We start from the raw sequence: 17,426 nt of genomic DNA on the forward strand, positions 1-17,426 counted from the left end.
TTAACATCGAATATAGACTTAAGAGTCAGGAAGTCGTTTCTGAAAGTATTTGTATGGAGTGTAGCCATGTATGGAAGTGAAACGTGGGCGATAAATAGTTTGGACAAGAAGAGAATAGAAGCTTTCGAAATGTGGTGCTACAGAAGAATGCTGAAGATTAGATGGGTAGATCACATAACTAATGATGAAGTATTGAATAGAATTGGGGAGAAGAGGAGTTTGTGGCACAACTTGACAAAAGGAAGGGACCGGTTAGTAGGACATGTTCTGAGGCATCAAGGGATCACAAATTTAGCATTGGAGGGCAGCGTGGAGGGAAAAAATCGTAGAGGGACACCAAGAGATGAATACACTAAGCACATTCAGAAGGATGTAGGTTGCAGTAGATACTGGGAGATGAAGAAGCTTGCACAGGATAGGGTAGCACGGAGAGCTGCATCAAACCAGTCTCAGGACTGGAGACCACAACAACAACAACGACTCCCTTCTATGCCAGTTTATGAACTAGGTATTCGCCACAGCCGGCCGAAGTGGCCGAGCGGTTAAAGGCGCTACAGTCTGGAGCCGCACGACCGCTACGCTCGCAGGTTCGAATCCTGCCTCGGGCATGGATGTGTGTGATGTCCTTAGGTTAGTTAGGTTTAAGTAGTTCTAAGTTCTAGGGGACTTATGACCACAGCAGTTGAGTCCCATAGTGCTCAGAGCCATTTGAACGATTTTTTTATTCGCCACACACTGGATTTTATAGGCACAAGTAGGGTAACTTCGGACGTCTTTACATAGGGGAAAAAAATATGTAAAGAAAATTTTCGTCTTTGTTCTAGATCGGGTTCTTAGGAACATATGGTTAAAATTTCAGCCATTTGTTGTACATAGGCGTCTTGGAATCCGCGGCTCGGTTTTGGTGGCCGAAAATCATGTTTTTCGAGGTTCCTCAGGTACCGTCCATGAACAAAGTATGTCTGCATAAGCCCCTTAAGGCGCACCATAGACCACACATAATGTAAAAATAACCAGCCGATTTGCTTCATTTGACTAAGCTGGAGGAAGTGTGTAATATTCATACTGTGACCCAGTACTGTAGGATGGTTACAGCAAGACGATCCCTCTGTTGGGTATACAAAATATCCCTAGCCGAAGAGCTATCCAAAACACTTGACCCAACCTTTCTTTCACCAGCAGAACCGGAGGTATGAGTCCTGGAAAAATCACGTTTATATGCATGGCGTTTTGGGACACATTCGTAGCGCATGCTGTCGCGTGCGTGTCGATTTCCAAACTCCTTAAGCACAATTTGCGTGTGGGAAAGTGCATGTAAGCGAGGAACTCGCTGCTAACCAGCGAGTCGTGACGTAATCAAGTGGGACTGCGAGTACTTCATAATAAACTTATTCGGACGCAAGTGGCGATATGGATCTGCCATTTTGGTGACTGTAAAGAGAAGTGGAATGTCCTTCTTTTGGCATTAATGAACACAAGATCCGGTCTGCAAAGAGGTGAATGTGTTCACACGCGATATTTATTAGCCGGTTACCTGCGTATCTGCACGGATGAAATATTTGTTTCTGCTGTGAAAATTTGGAGATTTGTCCTGCAGCTGGTTGTCCACGCGATTTTCTCCACTAGCTTTCCCAACCCACGTCGAGGCCTATCGAAGGGGAAATCTTCGTGTCCATTAAGAGAACCATGGTGTGCCAGCTGTCTGGAACCAAATTGTACGGCACAAGAAACAAGATCGGGTATCCTTCAAGCTATGGCGTTTCTGAAGAACAATTGCATTGCTGTCTCCATGATCTCTACAAAATATACTCCATGTGGGTTCCATAACATGACCTTGCAACCTGAGGTGAGTTCCAGGTGCAGACCACCAAAGATGTCCTCTTCCTAGCGATGTAGCACTCACCAGACTTCTCCGTTAGCTCCGTATTGGACCAACATTGGTCTTCAGTAACTGATGAAGCTTTTTGACCAAAGCCGCTAACGCTTCTGAGACTGTGCACCATTTGAATGCTAATGTGTGCAGCTTTCTACGAGTACTGGAGACCTTCCTTCGATAACTGGTCCAATGCCTGCTGAAGACGAAACTCTTGCCATAAAGTTGTACCCTGGTATTCTTCCTTTTAATTGCATTTTCCTGGTGGTAGCTTATCAATAGCTACCTCGTGTCTGATAGACAAGACTCGAATTATTGGCGCGGAAGTAAACCCTAGCCATTAGGAGCCTCATTTGCAAATTTTCTAAGTATCCTTTCCTGGGTGTCGAACAAGTTCTTGCAGTAAGCTGTCTTCTTCATCCACATACAATTTGTGCCTATAATGTGGTGTACGATGGTAGTGAAGGCTACAGACATAGTATGATATCATAAAGAGAATCTGTTTAGTGTTTTGAATTAAGAGTAAGTGTCTTGACAAGTTACTGCCTCTACTAATTAAAGCTTAATAAATTGGTAGTACAGGAGTAAGGAAACTGGTAATTTGAAACTATTAGTTCGCGGAATTAAGAATGCCTGTCAATACCTATTTGAGTGGAAGTAATAGCACGAATAACGGCGTGACTATAGATCCAGTAGAGCAGAAATGTTTGTAGAGTCGATGTTCTGCGTGCTGGAGAATCTGGTGGAAGTGTTTCCGTTGATGCGACAGTCCTCGTTGGCACTGAAACCTTAAATCGTCTTCATTCTTCTTGCTTTAGATCCACCAGGGCTGTGCAATGACACTATCTTAATGATAAATGATTGGTAGTCCTATAAATTTCTTATGATTCACGACAAGGGAACAACTGAACTCATGTAATAGTCGTGACCGCGAGCAGGCCGTCCAACAAATTAGTTCACAATAATTTCCGAACGACCTCACCGACGCCGTAATGCTGCTCATGTGAAATCAAGGAATAGTTGAAAATCGAGAAATAAACGTAGCTTCTTTTTCAGAATCTTCTGCTATATTTTATAGGCAACACTTTCCTACTACAGACGTTTACAAGTAATTACTTCTCTAATCAGTATTATGACTCGAACTTCCCCAAGATAATAATTTATGTAACGGCAGCCTCTAACAATGCTCCGTGATACAGGAACCCTCGCTATCAGAAAACTGGACTGCCTCGTACGCTGGATGGAGTATTGATTACCAGATTAAGATTAACATACGTAAAAACCAACAATAATAACGCTGAAGACGCTCGGAGGCTAATATCGCTGCTTGTTTCTGATGTACATCAAAAAAAGTTTTTCATCACCTCCCTTCAGAGAGTTCCGGACCCTGAACAGAAAACTGGAACAGAGATCAACATAAACATAATTTCCGCCCTTTTTGTTGCTCGTGAAAACCACACACTGCATGTTGCACCACCATACAGTGAGACCTTCATAGGTAGTGGTCCACGATGCTGTACACACCGGTACCTCTAATATCCAGTGGCACATCCTCTTGCGTTGATACATGCCTATATTCGTCGCGGCATGCTACCAACATGTTCATCGAGGCACTGTTGATCCAGGTAGTCCCACTCGTCAATAGCGATTCGGCGTAGATGCCTCAGAGTGGTTGGTGGATCACGTCGACGTAAACAGCCCATTTCAATCTATCCCAGGCATGTTCGTTAGGGTTCATCTCTGGAGAATATGCTGGCCACTCTATTCGAGAGATGTCGTCATCCTGAAGGAAGTCATTCAGAAGATGTGCACGATGGGAGGCATGAACTGTCGTCCATGAAGATGAATGCCTCGCCAATATGCTGCTGAAATGGTTGCACTATCGGTCGGAGGATGGCATTCACGTATCCTACAGCCGTTACAGCGCCTTCCATGAGCACCAGCGGCGTACGTCGGCCCCACATAATGCCACCCCAAAACAGCAGGGAACCTCCACCTTTCTGCACTCGCTGGACAGTGTGTCTAAGGTGTTCAGCCCGACGGGGATGCCTCCAAACACGTCTCCGACGATTGTCTGGTTGAAGGCATATGTGACAATCATTGGTGAAGAGAACGTGTATACCAATCCTGAGCGGTCCATTCGGCATGTTGTTGGGCCGATCTGTACCGCGATGCATGGTGTCGTGGTTGCACCTCGTGGATGGACCTCGCCCTGGACGTCGGGAGTGAAGTTGCGCGTCATGCAGCCTATTGCGCACAGTTTGAGTCGTAACACGGCATCCTGTGGCTGCACGAAAAGCATTATTGAACATGGTGGCGTTGCTGTCAGGGTTGCTCCGAGCCATAATCCGTAGGTAGCGGTCATCCACTGCAGTAGTAGCCCTTGGGCGGTCTGAGCGAGGCATGTCATCGACAATTACTGTCTCCCTGTATCTCCTACATATCCGAACAACATAGCTTTGCTTCACTCCGAGACGCATGGACACTTCCCTTATCGAGAGCCCTTCCTGGAACAAAGTAACAACGGGGACGCGATTGAACAGCGGTATTGACCGTCTAGGCATGGTTGAACCGTAGAGAACACGAGCCGTGCACCTCCTTCCTGGTGGAATGACTGGAAATGATCGGCTGTCGGACCCTCTCCGTCTAACAGGCGCTGCTCATGCATGATTGTTGACATCTTTGAGCGGGTTTATTGACATCTCTGAACAGTCAAAGTGACTGTGTCTGTGATACAATATCCAGTCAATGTCTACCTTCAGAGGTTATGGGAACCTTGGTGATGCAAAACTTTTTTGATGTGTGTAGAACAAATTAACGATTTTTTGAGTATTTTCTCGCCCAGCCGACTGAGTGCGAACGATAGACTACAATGGCGTCTACTGTTGAAAGAAATGTACGTGGTATCCATGGAGTGAGAAAAGAGAGACACTTTAAGGAGGCGACGATTTACACCTTTTAAACATCTCTGACAAATCGTGATTCAACAAAATAGCTGCATGTTACTTTGTTAAAGCTAAGAGCTTCGGTCATAAAACATCTACCCTCGCGTGTAAATAGTTACATAAATAATAATAAACTTTTAATACAACACGTTTTTAAATCGGACTCGAAAGTATAAAGTAATTTCATTTCTCCTAGCCCCACAGAAATAGTCCTGAAAATCTGTGCTTGTGAATTTTTAATAGTTAAGACAATACTTGGAACCAATAACGAAAAAGATGGGGCACATTCAACACATAGTTGATGAACAGAAAGTTCACATTCTAATTAGTATCTATTCCATGCGCCACAAGATTTTCCTCATAAATCTTCCATGTAAACTATTAACAATTCAAAAGCACCAATTTTCACGACTATCTGTATGTGATTGGGAATATTTATTGATTTAGGAGAAGTTACTTTACACTTTTTAACCCGATTTAAAAATGTGCTGTATCAGAAGTTTATTTTGATTTAAGTAATTGTTTCCTACCTCTTCGTCTTGAGTGTGTGAAACTTCTCAGTTTTCAACATTTTATTAATGAGATTATGTATATATAAGCTCATTCAAATTTTTAACCTTTTTAATGAGATTATATATATATAGAGCCGGTGTGCTTCACTTTCTTCACAGTCCAGATGCAGATGAATGCTTACATTCGTTGCAAAGGAAAGGCGGCAGCAAGTAAAAGTACATGGCTCGTAAAAGTGGACTGTATATCTAACACTACAGTGTGAGACACAGTTACAGGTGCGCCCCAGCAGCCTGGCAGTCACGGCCAGTCTGCCCTAACTCTGCCACGGTCTGGCCGTCCCATTGTGTGGAAGGCCAGGTAGAAACTCTTACCTGCAGTGAGTGTCCACGCCAACACAGAACAATACTAGCTATTCACCTGCGTACGCCTAGTTATTTACATGGTCATCAGTCTTCTGACTGGTTTTTTGCGGCCCGCCACGATTTCTTCTCCTGTGCTAACCTCTTCATCACAGAGTGGCACTTGCAACCTACGTCCTCAATTATTTGCTGGATGTATTCTAATCTCTCTCTCTTCCTCTACAGTTTTTACCCTCTACAGCTCCCTCTAGTAACTTGGATATAATTCCCTGATGTCTTAACAGATGTCCTATCATCCTGTCCCTTCTCCGTGTCAGTGTTTTCCACATACACTATGTGATCAAAAGTATCCGGACACCTGACTGAAAATTCAAGATGATGTTGGCCCACCCTCAGCCTTGATGACAGCTTCCACTCTCGCACGCATACGTTCAATCAGGTGCTGGAAGGTTTCTTGGGGAATGAAAGCCCAGTCTCTCACGGAGTGCTGTGCTGAGGAGAGATATCGATGTCGATGTCGGTCGGTATGGACTGCAACAAAGTCGGCGTTCCAAAACATCCCAAAGGTGTTCTATAGGATTCAGATCAGCGCTCTGTACAGACCAGTCCATTATTGGGATGTTATTGTCGTGTAACCACTCCGCCATAGGCCGTGCATTATGAATAGGTGCTCGATCGTGTTGAAAGATGCAGTCGCCATCCCCAAATTGCTCTTCAACAGTGGGAAGTAAGAAGGTGCTTAATAGCTCAATGTAGGCCTGTGCTGTGATAGTGCCATGCAAAACAACAAGGAGAGCAAGCCCCCTCCATGAAAAACACGACCACACCACCGCCTCCGAATTTTACTGTTGGCACTTAACACGCTGGCAAATGACGTCCACCGGGCATTCGCCATACCCACACCCTGCCATCGGATCGCGACATTGTGTACCGTGATTCGTCACTTCATACAAGGTTTTTCCACTGTTCAATCGTCCATGTTTACGTTCCTTACACGTCGTTTGGCATTTACCGGGGTGATGTATGGCTTACGAGCAGCCGCTCGACCATGAAATCCAAGTTTTCTCATCTCCTGCCTAACTGTCTTAGTACTTGCAGTGGATCCTGATGCAGTTTGGAATTTCTGTCTGATGGTCTGGATAGATATCTGCCTATTACGCATTACGACCCTCTTCAACTGTCGGCGGTCTCTGTCAGTCAACAGACGAGGTCGGCCTGCACGCGTTTATGCTGTACTTGTTCCTACGCGTTTCCACTTCACCATCACATCGGAAACAGTGGACCTAGGGATATTTAGGAGTTTGGAAATCTCGCGTACGGACGTATGACACAAGTGACCCCCTATCACCAGACCACGTTCGAAGTCTGTGAGTTCCGCGGAGCGCCCCATTCTGCTCTCTCACGATGTGTAATGACTACTGAGGTCGCTGATATGGAGTACCTGGCAGTAGGTGGGAGCACAATGCACCTAATATGAAAAGCGTATGTTGTTGGGGGTGTCCGGATACTTTTGATGGCATAGTGTGTTCCTTTCCTCCCCGATTCTGCGTAGAACCTCCTCATTCCTTACCTTATCAGTTCACGCGTACGCCTTTGTCACATTAATGCACACGTTTCCTCCTCTTTCTGTCCATCACCTCTTCCCAACCTTCTCTGTCCAGACAAGCCTTTGCTTCCGATACTACATGCACAACAGGCCGCTCCTGTAGGGCACCGAGATAGGCATTACCAACCTTTGTCACCCACATTCCTACCGAACAGACCGACAAGAAAGCGAGTTTATATAGCATTGGTATCCATTTCGGAGCGATGTTTACAATTTCAAACCGGTAGCTCATTGGGAAGTTAATTTAAAACCAACTGCAAAATGTGTACTAGACAGACAGACAAGAAAGCGAGATAATAAAAACGTATTAAAAACCTTTAATAACAGGAAATCTGCCCAGTGATGATCATCTGTAACTAGATGAGGGTTATATGTTAACTGCTTAGAAACTGCAGAATGCGTTAAAGTACCTGTTTATACATTAGGCAAGATGTTACCAGAGCTAAGCATAAGGCTTGAACTAGATTCAAATGCCCATGGCCTGTAATTATATTTAATTCTTTTTGTACATGAGGAGGGTCTGTTGTTTGATCGAATGCCCTAGATATAATAAAGTAACATTTAGCTGTTATGACAAATCCAGTTAAAAAACACGAGAGTGTTCGTTTTGACTTCTGCGACCAATTTTGTATTTTATTATCTGCAATAAGAAAGTGATGAAAGCAATGTATTCAGTCTTGCTCCAGAGTAGTTCATTGGCTTGTTCCAGAATACTTCATTGTCGAGATACTGCATCGATACGATATCTAGGTCCCTTGTATAACAGGAAAAGAGAAAACCGCCACTGGCACTATTGAAGCCATTTTGCCTGAACTGATTTCAGAAGACAATGAAAATTTTTAAGTTCGGCTGGCAGGAAGTGAATGGAGAGCCCACCCATCTGCAGTATGAGCCTAATAACATTAAATGTCTGCGACTCCTGTCTTTACCAGTGCAGTGTAGCGTGCTGCGCTCGAGAGAGCTGCCTTACGTCGTGAAACGGATGCTGCCAGCAGTTAGCGAGATTGTGGTAATGAGCGGAGCTTTGTGACTGTGAATGAGATCTTCCGCAGTGAAGAGCAGCATTGCATGAGAAAGCTGACAGGAGGCAAGATGTGAGTAGCCACTGCTGTGATTAACAGGCTGAGCTGTGAATCGAAGATCGAGGCTCAAATCCCCGGCTGGAAATCTTGTTTTAAATGTTCTTTGCTTTTAATGAATCGATGTAGGTGGTTGCCGAGGTCGTTCCGTTAAAACGAACACCGTCATTTCCCTATCCTTGTGTGACCCGAACTTATGGTCTGAGCCTAAGGACGTCGTTGATAGTACGTCAAACCCTCCTTTCCCTTTCAATTTTAGTCACATCATCAAGTATATTCACACTGATTGAGAGCGTCAGTTGCGGTAGCTCGACAGTACAACTCTGCGCATCCCTATCTGACATCTTAACCACTTCTGATTAAGAATAAATCAAAAATAAAGCTCGATATGAATAGCTATACTTCGCAAGCCACTTTATGATGTGTGTCGGAAAGTTGTTTGTGTCACATTCAGCCCTTTCCTGTTCCAGTAGCAAATGGTGCGTGGAAAGAGCGATTGTTGATAAGTATCTGTGTGAATTCGAATCTTACAAATATTATCTTCGAATTGTTTCCGCAAAATGTACGCAGGAGGGAGCTACATACTGGCTGACTCTTTTAGGGACGAACGCTTTCGTAGCTTTTCGCTACACGAAGATGTGTGTATCACTGGTGTTGAATGAGCATCTACGTGACACATCCACGGTAACTAAACGAACTTATGAAGAAACGCGCCGCTCTTCTCTGGATCGTCTTTCTGTCTTGTCTGGTATGCGTCACAGATCGACAGGCATTACCCAAGTATCGGCCGAACTAGGATATTGGTCGCTGCCTCCTTCATGGGTGGACTTCACTGACTGAGAATTGTTCCCATGAATCTGACTTGTATTTGCCCATCCTATTATTGGTTTTACATGCTCATGGCACTTTGAAGCACTCCGCACACACACACACACACACACACACACACACAGTATTTAACGGGTATCATTGCTGCCAGTGACTGTTCGGAAATTGTGTGCTCATACAGTATTGGATCTTTGCACCTGTTTTTATGGGCAATACGTTACATTCGTTAACCTCTAGAGTCAACTACCAAACCCTCCACCAAGCGTCGATACCCTGCAGGTCTTACTGTCAGCTTTATAGCCTTCTGACTTCCCTATACAGAGTGACTCAGTTGCCTCTACCGATGGGATTTATGCAACCCGCAACACTTTCAAAAACAGGGTGCGAGATTTTCATTATTATCTCGCTCGCTGTAAGCAAACTATTAGTCCAACAGAGAAAATGAACGCCACCTTTTAATAGGAAATTTAATGTAGTTAAATTTCAGTACTGCAGTGTGTTCGAACCACTGGCCATAGTTTTCGAGATATTCAAGAAAAACGCGTTTGAAGGTCACTTTTGTGGATTTTCCTTGACTAATTCAAAAACTACAGCCTCTAAGGAAAACGTATCAAATGGTTCAAATGGCTCTGAGCACTATGGGACTTCTGAGGTCATCAGCCCCCTACTTAAACCTAACTAACCTAAAGACGTCACACACACCCATGCCCGAGGCAGGATTCGAACCTGCGACCGTAGCGGTCGCGCGGTTCCAGACTGTAGCGCCTAGAACCGCTCGGCCACCCCGGCCAGCAAACGTATACCAGTACAAAATTTAACTACATTAAGTTTCCTATAAGGGCAACGGCCTTGCCGGAGTGGATACACCGGTTCCCGTCAGATCACCGAAGTTAAGCGCTGTCGGGCGTGGTCGGCACTTGGATGGGCGACCGTCCGGGCCGCCATGCGCTGTTGCCATTTTTCGGGGTGCACTCAGCAGAAGACGGAGTGATAAAGTTTCCTATAAAAAGGCCCTGTTCGCTTTTTCTGTAAGACTAAATGTTTCCGTGTAGCGAGTGAGGGAATATGAAAATCTTCCACATGGTTTTTAAGGTGTTGCATAAAACCCATAGATAGGGGCAGCCAAGTCAGCCCGTGTATGAGGAACAATTGAGCCTTGGGAACTCCATACGTAACTTCTCCATAGTCAGAATAATATCAACAGACTTGGTTGGTTGCATTACGGCATACAAGTTTCTGCATTCTTTTGCTTAGATGTGATATTACCCATTGACTGGCTGTACAATCAATTCCACAAAACCGACAGTTAAGCTGTCGAACACGGCGGTACGGTCGTTTCTGTCTATTTACTACAGAGCAAGAGTTTGATAGGGACTTTCTCCGAATATCACCACTCCTATGCTCCAATAACCTCGCGACAGACACACACTTTCGCAGAGCTTCGACGTTTAGTTCCACATTTGTAAGCAGCCACGCGTAATACAGCGGCCGAGCGAGTGAATACGTAATGACACGTATTAGTGGGCTCTGCAGTCGACCCGGCCGTATAACGGGACAAGCAGGGCAGGGAGCAGACAGCACGAACCGGATCACTGCGGGTCCTGTTATCGGCCTCGCCGGGTGAACGGCGAAGGACGCACTGGGCTACTCCACTCTAAATTTACACGGCTCCGCGACCAAAGGCACGCGATCCAACAGACACTTGATAGCTACCAGTCTTGCTTAAACCGTTTGATCCCGCTTCATTAAGTCCCTATTGACGCGCAACGTGCCATCCGGCGAAACGGGGTGGTAATCCATTCTCCTGATCGGAATCTGCGCGTCGGTATAATGACCGTTGATCACGTACGCCGGCCAGCCTTTGTGTGGTTTTCAAATGATTTCCCACTGTCGTTTAGGCAAATACTAGGCTGGGACCCAGTTAATTTACGACAGCATACAGAAAAAAGTTTATTATATAGGGTGTCTCTGGAGGAATGGTCAGTATTCATGGATATGACAGAAACGCTAATTTGGAAGAAAAAACTTAGTATGGACGTATGCCTTATTCCGAAAGCTTTCGGCACTAGAACACATTTAATGTATATTGTTACTGGAAATGATGGCTTTACAACAAAACTAGCGTGAATCATATTTAACAAACAGAATGCAAAAAGTTGTGTTGCATATTTCAAAGAATGTAGGTCACGTAGAAAATTTTAGTGACTGAGGAGAAACCACGAAGGTAGTTCCACAGGGTTCAATTCTGGATCCGCTCCTGTTCGTATGGCAGAAAGACATTCTGAGCAAAGAGGATGAAAGCAACGATATGGGTGGGAGAGGTCTCATAGGTAAGATACAAACGTCCGCATCGCTAGCCCAAAAGCAATTTTACGTTAAATGTATCCTGTCTCGGAAAAGATTCGGTGTACGGCATAAGTCCATCTGAGGTTTTTTGCTTCTACGGAGCGATCCTGTTACATCTCGGAATACTGACCATTCCTCCTGTATGGACGTCTGTATAGACGGAGTGGCCAATGATGTTAATTATGGTGTCGTCCTTAATTGGCTAAGACCTCGGGACGGCATGTTTTGCCCATTTTGTATTTTCTTCGGTTAGCGTAATGCTCGATGCTGTTGCAGACTGTCTTAACTCTCCCGATAGGAATACCGTAGTGTATTATCGACATACCTATGGTACATCTCGCCGTACTGTTGAGTGTCTCCTGTAGGTTCATTTTATGTTGTGTGACATCGATCATCATTGAGGCCGTAATTCAGGTTTATGACGCTAGTTAGCGAATTAGATTTTCACAACAGTTTTTGCAGGGTAAATTTTAACTGCAGGTAATAATTAATATAGTTTCCGAAATTATGAGCGGCAGTCTAAAGCCATGCATTGTTCTTCCACTGTTCACTGAAAAATTAGGAATGAAGATGATTCCATAATGCAAGTATTTCCAGGAGATAACAGTGGACAATGACAGTTAATCGGTAAGACGGAAATCTTAAACTTGTCTTGTGGGAGCATACTAAAAATTCCCATCTGACATAAAGTAAATATTTTGTCCTCCAATATGGGATTAGTAATTAACAACCAATGATATTTCGTAGTATCTGTTATTCGAGACCTTGTTACGGTTGCAGTGTACGGTCTGTATGTTGCTAACAGATCTAAAAGTTCCTTATTTTTACTGCCAAACAGTCGTAATAATGTCATGTGTCATACTGTTGTTTCTTATTTAATTGGTTCAAATGGCTCTGAGCACTATGGGACTTAAAATCTGTGGTCATCAGTCCCCTAGAACTTAGAACTACTTAAGCCTAACCAACCTAAGGACATCACACACATCCATGCCCGAGGCAGGATTCGAACCTGCGACCGTAGCGGTCACGCAGTTCCAGACTGAAGCACCTAGAACCGCACGGCCACACCGGCCGGCTCTTATTTAATTCATAACACAACTGCACGGCCACACCGGCCGGCTCTTATTTAATTCATAACACTTAGCAGCTCGTGGTACTCAATGCTTTGTCGCAGAAAAATGTCTTCAAACTAACCAATCTTGGCGCGTCCATAAGCGTAATAACAAAATTGATTTAATTTTTTTACTTGTATATATTTCTATTGCTCTTTGGCGCCTGTGGCTATGCATCCATGTAACACATTAAGTACATAAAGATCTTTACGTTTTAGCGATTCGAAATGTTAGTACAGGAAAACGTTATGTGTAGCCAGCACATATAACAAAAATGTGTATGGGTCATAGTAACTCGACAGAAACGATTCTGTGGAGACGAATTAATACCTTCAAAGCTTTGGGGATACTGACTTAATGGAACCGCTTTAGTCTTTCCGAACTAAAACAAATGACAATTTTTCTGGGTGGCTCTCGTTATTTGCGGAGCACCGAATTATGCGACTGATCATTAATTAATTCTACCGTTCGCCGTAAAGATACACAGCTTCCCGGCGTACTGATTCATTTGCTTCCATCTTTAAATACATGTTGTTTAGGAATGGCGTTTACTTTAAAACAATAGAAATTATGGTTTGGGCATGACTTGTAAATCCATATCCTGTTATAGTCAGTAGGTGACCGCATAATACGTTGCAACGCTACTAAACATATGTCCCCTGCTCGCAATCTGATAAAAACATGGTGCCCCCCCTTCCCCCCCCCTCTCTCTCTCTCTCTCTTTCTTTCTTTCACTCTCTCTGTTGCTGCCTATCTCTCTCTCTCTCTCTCTCTCTCTCTCTCTGTGTGTGTGTGTGTGTGTGTGTGTGTGTGTGTGTGTGTGTGTATGTCTATCTTTCTCTCCCTCTCTCTATCCTTCCCTCCAAATTGCAACTCCGTAAGACGCGAGGAACTCAATAAAAGAGAGATACGATGTTTAATGGTAGATCATAGCGAAAAGTATGTCATTTGACTCACCCGTGTTTAGCGCAGTGCAGCATATGTACATCTCATATGATATAGCTACAAGAATAAGAAAATACGTCAAGATATGCTGTACGACCAAGGCTACTTAACTAAGTCCGCCAAAGAAAATCTTAGCTCATTATGAACTGGAAGTTCAAAATTGTTCAAATGGCTCTGAGCACTATGGGACTTAACATCTATGGTCATCAGTCCCCTAGAACTTAGAACTACTTAAACCTAACTAACCTAAGGACATCACACACGTCCATGCCCGAGGCAGGATTCGAACCTGCGACCGTAGCAGCCGCGCGGCTCCGAACTGAGCGCCTAGAACCGCCAGACCACCGCGGCCGGCGAACTGGAAGTGTCCGACAGTTTCAGCGGTCGATTTGAAAGGTCCTATTCGTCAGCAACCATTGGCATATCTTTGGGATAAGCGCGTGATATGTTTGAAGTGAGCCTGTATAGTGTAAATGACTAGAACAAATGATTGTAGAATGTAATGTAGTTTTTCTCAGTGCGTGTGACTCTGCCGCACCGCGTATCTTCCTTATATCGAGTAACAACAAGAGGAGCCTCGGAGGGATCTCCATCAACAGTGCCGCACGGCCTCTCATCACGGGACACTGCGAAGAGGTTTGGAATCCAAGCGAGGGCGTAATGACAGGGGAGGCTTGTACAATTAAACATACTTTGTGACGCTGCAAAGGAGAAAGAGCCACTGCTGATGTATGAGACCTGCGTTGTACAAAGGCGGTGTACTATCCTCACTGCTAGAAACCAGACCACGTATGTTTACTGACAAGCTGATGAGAAGCAAGCTATTGTTCTAGTGCGAAGAGGAGGGTACTGCCACAACTACTTTCATCCCCACGGAGTTAAAGACAGTGTCGTTCAAATTAATGTTCCGGCGGTAAATACAGATCCACAGAAACCTTAGAACTGTGTATAATCATCTTTGCTTTTAATTCATGCAAGGTGATATTCTTTCGACTGGCTCCCTTTTTCTCTTCAAAATTTAACCACACTTGACTACGGCTGTACGTCTTGTGGATTTATGAAGTGCAGTCTTGTTCTATATCTCTTTGGTTCACAAAGGCTGTACTGTAATCGAATGTGGAATTTTTGTTCGCGCTATTATGTTGTTTGCCACAGTTGATGTTTCTTTTATGTAATTTGAAGATCAGGATCAGCAACTCAGTATACCTGTAATTTATTAACTAAGGTTTCTGCCAGAGTTACAAATAATATTTTTGTTGGTGATTAGTTTCGAACATTTTCGTTCATTCTCAAATCGTTATCTATAGTAGAACGTACAATGTCCTTAATAAAGCACGGAACACAACATTTTCAAACATTTTGTGTGCACAGATTACAGCAACGTGTTGTGCGCCCTCGGTAGCTGAGTGGATTGCCAGCACGGTAGCTCAGCGTGTTCGGTCAGAGAGCTGGTTGGCCTCTGTAATAAAAAGATCAACAAACGAACTTCAACGGATGTCATGTGACGTCCGCAACGACCAAACACAACGATCAACAACGAACAAAATGCAAAAAAATAAAGAAAAGAAAAAGTGGTTAGCCCGACAGAATGTCAATCCTCATGGCCCGGGTTCTAAACCCGACTGGGTCGGAGATTCTCCTCCGCTCAGGGACTGGGTGTTGTGTTGTCCTAACCATCATCGTTTCATCCCCATCGAGGCGCAAGTCACCAAAGTGGCGTCAAATCTAAAGATCTGCACCCGGCGAACGGTCTACCCGACGGGAGGCCCTAGCCACACATTTATTTAGCAGTGCGATAAATCTTTTATGACTTGCCTGCATTTCTAATGTTTCACTATACACAATACATTTGTTTTTGCATCATTTCAGTATAACAGATGTTATCCGAATATAATACGATTGTCGTGATACATTCGATAGGCGTCTTCAATTATTTACACACAAAAATCTGACTGGTGCCTTCAGTTGTTTACTATGTATTGATATGCTCTCTCTCTCTCTCAGATATCATAATGTCACAACTAAATACTCAGATGCTGTATTGATAAAGGTTTCACACATCATCGATCTGTTCTATAAATTATGATATGTCATAAGCTAACTGCTGTACTGAATCACGAATCATTTTTAAAAAGAGCAAAAGAATTATTGTATTTAAATTTGGACTGATGGTTCATCACCATACGTTTATGTATTTCCTATTCTTAAAGTATGTCTAACTTTATCCCTTTACGTGCCATGTGTAAAATTTTCACAGTACTCTGAATATCAGCTGCTGCATATTTTGCGCTTCACAAATTATGGCCAAAAGCAGTCTTGTGGTTTCGAGTGATATTTTCCTTGTACCTAGTTATAAAATTCTGACCGGATTGGCCTATATAAAAACTATCACGTGTTCCAAACTGTAATCTATACATTCCAGACGCATAACACCTTTTCATTTTGTACAATTTCATGCAATGAGGGTGCAAGAAGCAGTCATGAAGACCAACACCTTGCTTGAATTTTCATTCCTTGAAGTAGACTTATGTACTCGTAGTTTTTTGATGTTAACTTCAGTTTTCATCTTACCAACGATTGCAATCAAGAATTCTGACCATACATTATCCATACTGAAAATATTTATCCACACCATAATCGTAAATTGCTTGTGGCATCGATTGCACAGGAATTATGAGCACAAATTTTGATTGTGCCATCAAAGTGACTTCCTCGTCTAATGGGCCACACGTCTCGACTAATTTGAAATATTCTTATTTTGCGACTTATCCACAAATAATCATTTTTGCAGTGTGTTAGTATTCCGCAGCTTCCGTTATGGACATAATGTTGCATACAAAAGTGTTATCCGTCATTTAACGTTTTATATCTGCAACTGATAGCCGACGATTTTTTTGTGTTTTCGAACTGACGAATGACTTTGCCCTTTTTCCTTCCAAAAAGGACATAGGGGGAGGGGGGCAATTCACAGTGGGCTATTTCCAATATTTTGAGACTGAACTAGGCAAGACATATCTAAATAGGTTAAGTTTTTGGTGCATCAATGTTTCTCAACTGTGGCAACCACTTGCATTTCGTTTAGAGAACAGTTATGCTGGCAGTGCCTGTGAAATGTCATTATTTTTGTTCAGAATGACTCTTTCACTACGGAGCGGACTATCTCCTGTTTCAAAGCTTGCTCGCAGATTTGAAATTATGCGCCGGACTGGGATTCGAACCCGGGATCTCCCCTTTGGCGGGCACTGCTCTTAGCGAGGGAGTTAAACGGGTACGACTCATGACTTCAGTTCTGCCTGTGCTTCTCCTCACAAAAGTTCTCTTGATTTCGATACTGGTATAGTCCTCCTAAAAAAAAGTTCAAATGTGTGTGAAATCTTATGGGACTTAACTGCTAAGGTCATCAGTCCCTAAGCTTACACACTACTTAACCTAAATTGACCTAAGGACACACACCCACGCCCGAGGGAGGACCCGAACCTCCGCCGGGACCAGCCGCACAGTCCATGACTGCAGCGCCTTAGTCCGATCGGCTAATCCCGCGCGGCTGTAGTCCTCCTATAAGAAACAATAACCTACTCGTATAGTGTAAAGCCGTCGGCACACGGACCGTGCATCTGAACGTTGAGCGTTGAGCGTGCCGAGTTTCTGACGTCATAGCGTGGAATAGCACGTTCGGGAGTCTTTCCGAACGTGCAGAGCAATATCTGGCATGTCAGATATTCTGAGCGTGCGTCTGAGCGTTGACCAATGAGATGGCACAGCGCCACTACGTCACACGCACGCCGTCTCCCATCAGTACAGAGTTGTGAGGCGCCATATT

At 44.0% G+C, this 17,426-nt stretch overlaps 1 protein-coding gene and 1 pseudogene across 1 annotated transcript in view; both read left to right on the forward strand.

Annotated features, from left to right (window-relative positions):
- The window catches only part of LOC124595148 (rho-related GTP-binding protein RhoE-like), a 316,233-nt gene that overhangs the window by 40,229 nt on the left and 258,578 nt on the right, over positions 1-17,426 (forward strand). The window lies entirely within an intron of this gene.
- LOC124597608 lies at positions 10,043-10,160 on the forward strand (annotated as a pseudogene).

This window comes from Schistocerca americana, chromosome 2 (genome assembly GCF_021461395.2).
Source record: "Schistocerca americana isolate TAMUIC-IGC-003095 chromosome 2, iqSchAmer2.1, whole genome shotgun sequence".
NCBI classification, from domain to species: Eukaryota; Metazoa; Arthropoda; class Insecta; order Orthoptera; family Acrididae; genus Schistocerca; species Schistocerca americana.